At 40.9% G+C, this 9,250-nt stretch overlaps 1 pseudogene; it reads left to right on the top strand.

The window, feature by feature from the left end:
• Positions 1-937: 937 nt before the first annotated feature.
• On the top strand, positions 938-3,203 carry LOC134387484 (ectonucleoside triphosphate diphosphohydrolase 5-like; annotated as a pseudogene).
• The last annotated feature ends 6,047 nt before the right edge of the window (positions 3,204-9,250 follow it).

The raw sequence follows: 9,250 nt of genomic DNA, 5'->3' as shown, positions 1-9,250 counted from the left end.
GTGCCCAAAAGAAAAATTTAAACTGTCAACCTCTAAGAGTTCCATAACCAGCAAAAAACATCCTTCAAAAATGGAGAAATTAAGACATTGCAAAATGAACAAAAACTTTGGGGCCGGCCCATGGCTCACTCGGGAGACTGTGGTGCTGATAACACCAAGGCCACGGGTTTGGATCCCATATAGGGATGGCCGGTTTGCTCACTGGGGGAGCGTGGTGCTGACAACACCAAGTCAAGGGTTAAGATCCCCTTACCAGTAATCTTTTTTAAAAAAAGAACAAAAACTGAAAATGTATTGCTAGCAGATCTGACCTATAAGAAATGCTAAAGAAATGCTTCAAGCCAAAACATAAAGATACCAGACAGTAATTCAAGTCCACACAAAGAAGTAAAGAAAATGTAAAGTAAATGTAAATGTAAAAGACAGTATTAATGTATTTTTTGTTTGTAACTCCTCTTTTTTCCTATCTGATTTTAAAAACAATAGCATAAAGCAATCATTATAAATCTATGCTGATCTGCGAAGTGTATAAAGATGTAATTTGTGACAATAACAGCATATGCGGGGCAGAACCATATGGGGGAAGTTTTTTCAATCTTACTAAAATTAAGTTGTTATTAACTGGAACTAGATTTTTATAAACTAGGATTTTTTTTTTTCTTCTTTGTTTTTAAAGATGACTGGTAAGGGGATCTTAACCCTTGACTTGGTGTCAGCACCACGCTCACCCAGTGAGTGAACCAGCCATCCCTATATGGGTTCTGAACCCATGGTCTTGGTGTTATCAGCACCGCACTCTCCCGAGTGAGCCACGGGCTGGCCCCAACATTGGGCTTATTTCACTTAGCACATTTTAAAGCTTTATCTATGTTATACCATGTATCACTGCTTCATTCTTTTTTATGACTGAATAATATTTCATTATATGTGTTGACTGCATGGCCCCAGACAAGAAACTGTGGGGACCCTGGACCTGGTCGGGGGGAGACCTCTACCCAAATCACATTCCTGCCTCTGTTTGAGAAAACTCTTAAACAAACCCGTAGAGGTTGCCGCAGTTCCTTTGAGATGTTTAACAGCACGTATAAACTGTATACACATATAGTAGTTACTTTGGATTTGGATTGAAAGCTGCAAGACTAGCAATCCCAGGAGCCCTGGAGACAGAAGGAATTGATGGACACACTTTCTGAAGTGCCTGTCTACTGACATGCTTGGAAGCAGAGTGGATCTTAGGGATGTGGAATAGCAATATGGTGGCAATCAAGGAGGGAAGATGAACCAAGGTCAAGGGTTCAAATCCCTCTACTGGCCAGCTGCCAAAAAAAAGAAAGAAAAGAAAGAAGAAGGGGAGATGGATTTGAGCCCTACTACACTGAAGTTCCGAGTGGTACAAGGAAAACTTCACCAGCTAGATGAGGTCCAGAGAAGTTCCTCCTATGCTTTCCCTTACTATTATGATTGTGCTGCTGACACAGGCATGATTGATTATGAAAAGGGAGAAGGAGTATTTTAAAAGTTGAAGAATTTTTTAAAAATTCATTTATTAATATAATTATTATTATTAATTTTTTTGGCAGCTGGCTGGTTCAGGGATCCTAACCTGTGACCTTGGTGTCACGAGGCTGTGCTCTAACCAACTGAGCTAACTGGCCAGCCCTGATATTATTTTTTTTTAACATTCTAAGATGTTGCGGAGCAGTTGAGGGGGTGGGAGAAAGGGAAAGGGGAGGGAAATAGGGGAGGAGGAGGATGAAGGGGGGAGGGTGTAGTGGAGGCCCATGGCACCCACCTCGTTCCAGCAGGGGAGACCAGGAGGCTTCCAGCAGCCGCTGGGTCATTGCTGGGCTGGATGTAGATGTCAAGGGTGTGTGGCTGAAGCCCCCAGCACCCCACTGCCCCAGCTAGGGAGGCTGGGGCACTTCCAGTGGTGGCCTGGTGGTTGTTGATGGGCTGGGTGTGGTCATCGGAGGGCATGACTGAGGCCCACGGCACTTCCTGCTCCCTGGCTTGGGAGCCCAGGGGGCTTCCAGTCCTTCTAGGTTTTACAGGTGTTCTTTGGTGGTGGCAGACCTTTACTGGTTAATATCAAACTTTGTCTCTGATCTGTGGGTATTTGGGATTTTTTTTTCAGTTCTGTTTTGGATTATTCACTTTTCCCACCACTTAAACTCTGCACTGGAACTAATTTGTTGTCCTTTGCTAACTTCTAAAGTGGTGGAACTCCCTGGGGGGATCAGCATTTGAGCTCTGTAGTTGAGCTAAATTGCTGCTTTGCTGCTGATTCCCTGGGGAAGGTTTTTTTGCGCAGCTCAGGTTTTAACTGTTGACCTTGTAAGCACTTCAGGTCTTGTGAGGTCTGATACACCTGGGTTGTATGGAAACTCTGGTCTGGATCTGAGTCTTTTCAGCAAACTGCACACCCTGCTGTTCTATATTCCTGACTAGTCTCTACTGAGTGGTCCTGCACTGACAGTAGGGCAGATGAGCCATCGATGCTGTGCCCCAGTGTTCCCCCAGTGGGCCCATCTCCCCCAAACCCCACACTCCAAACACTTCCCATGGGATAGTCCATGAGCCAGTCCTTTGCAAGTGACTCACCGGCTTCTGAGTGGCTCCTTTTTTCAGTTGTCTGTGGCCCCTCACACCTATGTGGGTACACAGGAACCCTGTTAGTGGTCCTGCTGTCCCGAGGGCCACCAAGGCCCTCTTCTCCCCTGCAGTCTCCAAGCAACTTCATCCAAAGGGCACAGCTGCAGCTTTTGCCAGCTCTTGCTCCGTGTGCTCACCAGCTCCAGCCTTGAAGTGGCTGGGGCTCGAAATGATGGGAGCGGTTCTTTCTTTCTCTCATGTTGGCTTCTCCCACCTTCATGCACTCCGTAAGTCTCTCCCCTCTTCCCCTGAGCTTTAGCGGCCCCAGCTTGGCTGTCATTACTTTTTAGTAGTTGTAAATTTGTTGATTTGTGGGAGAGAGTGACACTGGAGACCGCCTATACTGCCATCTTGACTGGAAGCCAAAAGTTGAAGATTTTGAAAGAAAAACCAAAGAAGTATGCACCTCAAAGGCACATCACAACCTTGTTAAAGGATAGCTTTGGCTTTGGCTTTGCAGACAGCACTGTCAAGAAAGTGCACACTGTGGAGATGGGCTGGGCCTGGGGGCCACCTTTTACCTGTTGCAGTTTCTGGGCATCTCTCACTGAGACTGAGCACTTCCTCTGAGGCCTGCGTTCCCCAACAATCTTTTTAAAGGGAGAAGGAGAGAGGACTTAGTTCCAAGCTAGTCTGGGGACACTATGGACTGAAGCCCAGCAGCTGGCTTCCACAGGAGGAAGGGGCTTTTAGATGGGTTTTGCCCTTAAGCCTAGAAATTTGGGCTTAATTAACTTTACACATCTAATGTGAACTGTTGTTACTGGGCGCAGGTCCAGTTGCCTGTCCCCTTTCAAAAATCAAACCACTTAGAAGCCAAATTGTGGTGAAAATGGAAGTCAGCTTTTATTCAGAAATACTGGTGACCTGAGGAGAGATGTTAGGCTCCCCCATCACTCTGGTAAACCTGAAGGAGAGTGGCCAGACTGAAGCCATCTCCAAGACTCAGATTTACTGGGAGGTTTTTAAAGTGGGGATTAAGAGAATGGAACATGGGAAATGAAAAGCAGGAGGGAGGAGGACATGAGCTGCAGCGGCTCCGTGCAAGGAGCCAGGTGCAAGGTCTCGCCAAGACTCCATCTGGCTTCTGCTCCCATCCTTGCTGTTACCACAGGGTCCTCCTGGAGGGGTGGAATCAGCATAGATTTATTGAGGTCTTCTTTGGTTTCCCAGGATCTGGATATTAAGTGCGAATCTGCAAGTCTGCAGCTTCAGGCTGGCTGGAGAACAAACTTTACATTCATGTACATAATATCTTCCTCCATAACAAAGGTTCAAAATAGCAATAACAATGGGAAAAGAGGGAACTCAGAGAAATGCATGCCAAGAAAAAAACTGTGTCCTTTTAAAATCTTTTTAAAAGATGTGGTTTTAACCCATGCAGTTTTAGGCCCCAACATGGCTTCAATCCTGCTCACTCCAACATTGTTACCCAGTCACTCTGAGTGCACAGCTGGCACCAGAGTCTAAATTTTTGCGATTCCTTGTGTGTCACAGAAAGTGTAAAAGAATAGCTTTGGAACGCAACCTTACAGTGAGAGCCTAGGGACAAGTCCCCGTGAACCAAAGAAAAATCTCCTTTCAACCCTTTGAATACCTTATTCCTTTGAACATTTCATTTCCCTCTTACATGCTAAATTAAGCTGACTGATTACAATCCCATGATCTATCAATACCAATATTTTTCCCCCTACACTGCCTGGCACCACCGTTATCTCTACTCAGCTTTCCTAAAAAAGAGAGGAAAAAAAATACCTGGTTTTGCTTATGGAGAGTGAATTCTAGGGGAAAAAAAAGTACCATATCTAAAATTGTGTGATCCTGCTCAATGCTAGCTCCAATCAGCCAACTGTGAGCCATCCTGAATCCTAGCAGGATAGAGAGCAACTCCCAACTATGTGCAAATCGCAGCCTTAAGAAAAGGCCCAGGGCTGGCTGGTTAACTCAACTGGTTGGAGTGCAGCCTTATAGCACCAAGGTCACAGGTTCAGATTCCTGTACTGGTCAATCACCTCCCAGGCTAATGTCTTCGGAGTAATTTCTGTGATCCTAAATTTGTTTTCTTTGTATTTCTCAGAAATATAATTATACCTAGCTTTTGGCCTACAGTGAGAGGTCCGTGTCTATGCTATTCGAGGACCTATAGATTTTGGTCATAGCCCCTTTTTCAGTTTGCCCTTTTATTCTCTCCATATGTAGCAATAACTCTTTCTGCTCCTGAGCATCTTATCTAACATCCTCTGAATTATTTGTCTTGTTCCAGGTTTCTGTACCCTCTCAGTGATACCTAACATTTGATTTGGTCGGTCATTTTGGCCCACATCAGTACAGTGGACCACTGTTTCCAGAGAACTATAACTAATGACTCGAAAGTTCTCTTTTTGAGTTTGAGTGCTCAGAGCTCCTAATTTTGTCAATTATTTCCCCTAAAATTCATTATCTTCCGCATGACCATCATCTTCTTATCTACCCACTCAGGTCCTTCTGTAGTCTGGCTCCTCTGCCTTGGCTCTTTACCTCCAGCTCTTTCCAGGAGGGTTTGTACCTTCCTAAGCGTGGAGCTCTCATAGTAGACTCCCTTCCTTCAGCTCCCCTAATAAAGGATGTTACATATTCATGACCCTCACACCAGTCCCCAGGGAACCTTTTTTCCCCCCTAAGTTACATATGCTGTGTGCAAGGAACTAGGCAAATTTCTATCTTCTTACCCCCCAAATTAAAAAAAAAAAAAAAATTAACGTGGAATTTCTTCAGATTTTCACACTTATTTTCATTACAAAAGTCACCTTTATACCTATTGCCATCCTCAAAAAATGCTAATACATAATGAAGTAATAGAATCTTTAGAGTTGGAAACAGCTCAAATATATAATCCAGTCGTCTATCCAATGTGGAATTCCCTTAACATTTCTTACAGGTTTTTGTTCAGCTTTTCTTTACCCATGTTGTGTTCAGACAGCTGATTCCATTTAGGGGTAGCACTGATGATGTTTTTAAAATTCTCATTGTATCGAACTGAAATCTACCCATCTTCTCAGTGGTTTGAGTTCTGCTCTAATCCCAACCTTTTGAAGAAAATCCCTCCCAAGTTCTTTATAGTCTCTTCTTTAACATATCACATGGCTTCTAGACTCCTTACCATCTTTGCCAAAAAGTAGGGAGCTAGACAAGGGAGTACTGGGTTTGGTTCCTGAAAAATAACTACCACTGCCATAAAAACCCAAGAAAAATCTAAACCCACTAGTATAATAAAAATGTCATTCATGAAGAGAAAACAAACAAACAAAAAGGCTATCTACAACCTAAGGAACCAACAAACACAGAAAACAAACAGTAAATCAGAAAGCAAGGAACAAAAGACACCTAAGACAACCAAACAACAATCAAAAAAATGCTAGGAATAAATCAACACTTTTCAATAACAACTCTTAATGTAAAAGGCTTAAATTCCCCAATCAAAAGACACAGACTGGCTGACTGGATTAAAAAGGAGGACCCAACTATATGCTGCCTTCAAGAGACCCACCTCACCCATAAAGACTCACATAGACTAAGAGTGAAAGCATGGAAAAAAGATTTACCATGCAAACAAAAAAGGAAAATGAGCAGGAGTAGCTATTCTTATATCTGACAAAGTAGACTTTAAACTAAAAACCATAAAAAGAGACAACGAGGGACACTACATAATGATAAAAGGACTGCTCCATCAAGAAGACATAACAATCATAAATATGTACGCGCCCAATGTTGGAGCAGCCAGATTTATAAAACAAACTCTATTAGACCTAAAGAAGGAAATAGACACTAATACCATAATAGCAGGGGACCTGAACACCCCACTGTCAATATTGGACAGATCATCTAGGCAAAGAATCAGCAGAGAAACACAAGATCTAAACAATACTCTAGACCAATTGGACTTGGCAGATATCTACAGAACATTCCATCCAACAACCTCAGAATATTCATTCTTCTCATCAGCACATGGATCATTCTCCAGGATAGATCACATATTAGGTCACAAATCAAGTCTCAACAAATTCAAAAAAATTGGAATTATCCCATGTATTTTCTCAGACCATAATGGATTAAAACTAGAAATCAATAACAAACGAAATTCTGGAAACTATAGAAACACATGGAAATTAAACAGCATTCTACTTAATGACATATGGGTCCAAGAAGAAATCAAGCAGGAAATCAAAAAATTTATTGAAACTAATGAAAATAATGATACATCATACCAAAACCTGTGGGATACTGCAAAAGCAGTACTAAGGGGGAAATATATAGCATTAAATGCTCACCTCAGAAGAATGGAAAGATGGCAAGTGAACAACCTAACACTTCACCTTAAAGATCTAGAAAAACAAGAACAATCCAAACCTAAAGTTAGCAGACGGAAAGAAATCATTAAGATCAGAGCAGAACTGAATGAAATTGAAACCCAAAAAACAATACAAAAGATCAATGAATCAAAAAGTTGGTTTTTTGAAAAGATAAATAAAATTGACAAACCATTAGCATGGCTAACAAAAAAAAGAAGAGAGAAGATTCAAATAAAAAAATTAGAAATGAAAAAGGTGATATTACAACTGATTCATCTGAAATACAAGGAATCATTTGAGACTACTATAAACAACTATACGCCAACAAGTTTGAAAATCTGGAGGAAATGGATAAATTTCTGGACACAAACAAGCTCCCAAAACTGAGCCATGAAGATGTAGAAAATCTGAACAGACCAATAACAATAAAGGAGATTGAAGCTGTTATCAGAAAGCTCCCAACAAAGAAAAGCCCAGGACCAGATGGATTCACAGCAGAATTTTACCAAACATTCAAACAGGAATTGACTCTGGTTCTTTACAAACTATTCCAAAAGATTGAAACAGACGCAAATCTCCCGAATTCTTTCTATGAAGCAAACATCATCCTGATACCAAAACCAGGTAAAGATATAACCAAAAAAGAAAACTACAGGCCGATATCCTTGATGAATATAGATGCAAAAATCCTCACTAAAATACTAGCAAACAGAATACAGCAACACATACATAAAATTATTTACCACGATCAAGTGGGATTCATCCCAGGGATGCAAGGTTGGTTCAACATATGCAAATCAATAAATGTGATACACCATATTAATAAAGTCAAACACAAGGACCATGATCATCTCTATAGATGCTGAAAAAGCATTTGATAAAATTCAGCACTCATTCATGACAAAGACCCTCTATAAGTTAGGTATAGAGGGAAAGTATCTCAACATAATTAAAGCCATATATGCCAAACCCACTGCCAATATCATCCTGAATGGGGAAAAGCTGAAAGCTTTTCCTTTAAGAACAGGAACTAGACAAGGATGCCCACTCTCACCACTCCTATTCAACATAGTGTTGGAAGTACTAGCCAGAGCAATCAGAGAAGAGAAGGAAATAAAGGGCATCCAGATTGGAAAAGATGAAGTCAAACTGTCCCTGTTTGCAGATGACATGATCCTATATATCGAACAGCCTAAAGCCTCTACAAAAAAACTCTTGGAGGTGATAAATGATTTCAGCACAGTAGCAGGATACAAAATCAACACACAAAAATCAGTAGCATTTCTATTCTCCAATAGTGAACATGCAGAAAGAGAAATCAAGAAAGCCTGCCCATTTACAATAGCCACCAAAAAAATAAAATACTTAGGAATTGAGTTAACCAAGGAGGTGAAAAATCTCTATAATGAGAACTGCAAACCACTGCTGAGAGAAATTAGAGAGGATACAAGAAGATGGAAAGATATCCCATGCTCTTGGATTGGAAGAATCAACATAGTGAAAATGTCCATACTACCCAAAGTGATATACAAATTTAATGCAATCTCCATCAAAATTCCAATGTCATTTTTCTCAGAAATGGAAAGAACTATCCAGACATTTATATGGAATAACAAAAGACCATGCATAGCCAAAGTAACACTGAGCAAAAAAAATAAAGCTGGAGGCATAATACTCCCTGACTTTAAACTATACTATAAAGCTATAATAACCAAAACAGTATGGTACTGGCATAAAAACAGACACACTGATCAATGGAATAGAATAGAGAACCCAGAAATCAACCCACACACCTACAGCCATCTGATCTTTGACAAAGGCACCATGCCTATACACTGGGGAAGAGACTGCCTCTTTAGCAAATGGTGCTGGGAGAACTGAATATCAATATGCAGGAGAATGAAACTAGACCCACACCTTTCACCATACACTAATGTCAACTCAAAATATATTAAAGAATTAAATATACACCCTGAAACAATAAAACTTCCTAAAGAAAACATAGGAGAAACACTTCAGGAAATAGGACTGGACACAGACTTCATGAATATGACCCCCAAAGCACGGGCAACCAAAGGAAAAATAAACAAATGGGATTATATCAAACTAAAGAGCTTCTGCACAGCAAAAGAAACAATTAACAGAGTTAAAAGACAACCAACAGAGTGGGAGAAAATATTTGCAAAATATACATCTGACAAAGGATTAATATCCAGAATATACAAGGAACTCAAACAACTTTACAAGAAAAAAACAAGCAACCCAATTAA

Source organism: Cynocephalus volans, chromosome 10 (genome assembly GCF_027409185.1).
Source record: "Cynocephalus volans isolate mCynVol1 chromosome 10, mCynVol1.pri, whole genome shotgun sequence".
In the NCBI taxonomy this organism is placed as follows: domain Eukaryota; kingdom Metazoa; phylum Chordata; class Mammalia; order Dermoptera; family Cynocephalidae; genus Cynocephalus; species Cynocephalus volans.
This window is presented reverse-complemented; position numbering and strand designations above follow the sequence as displayed.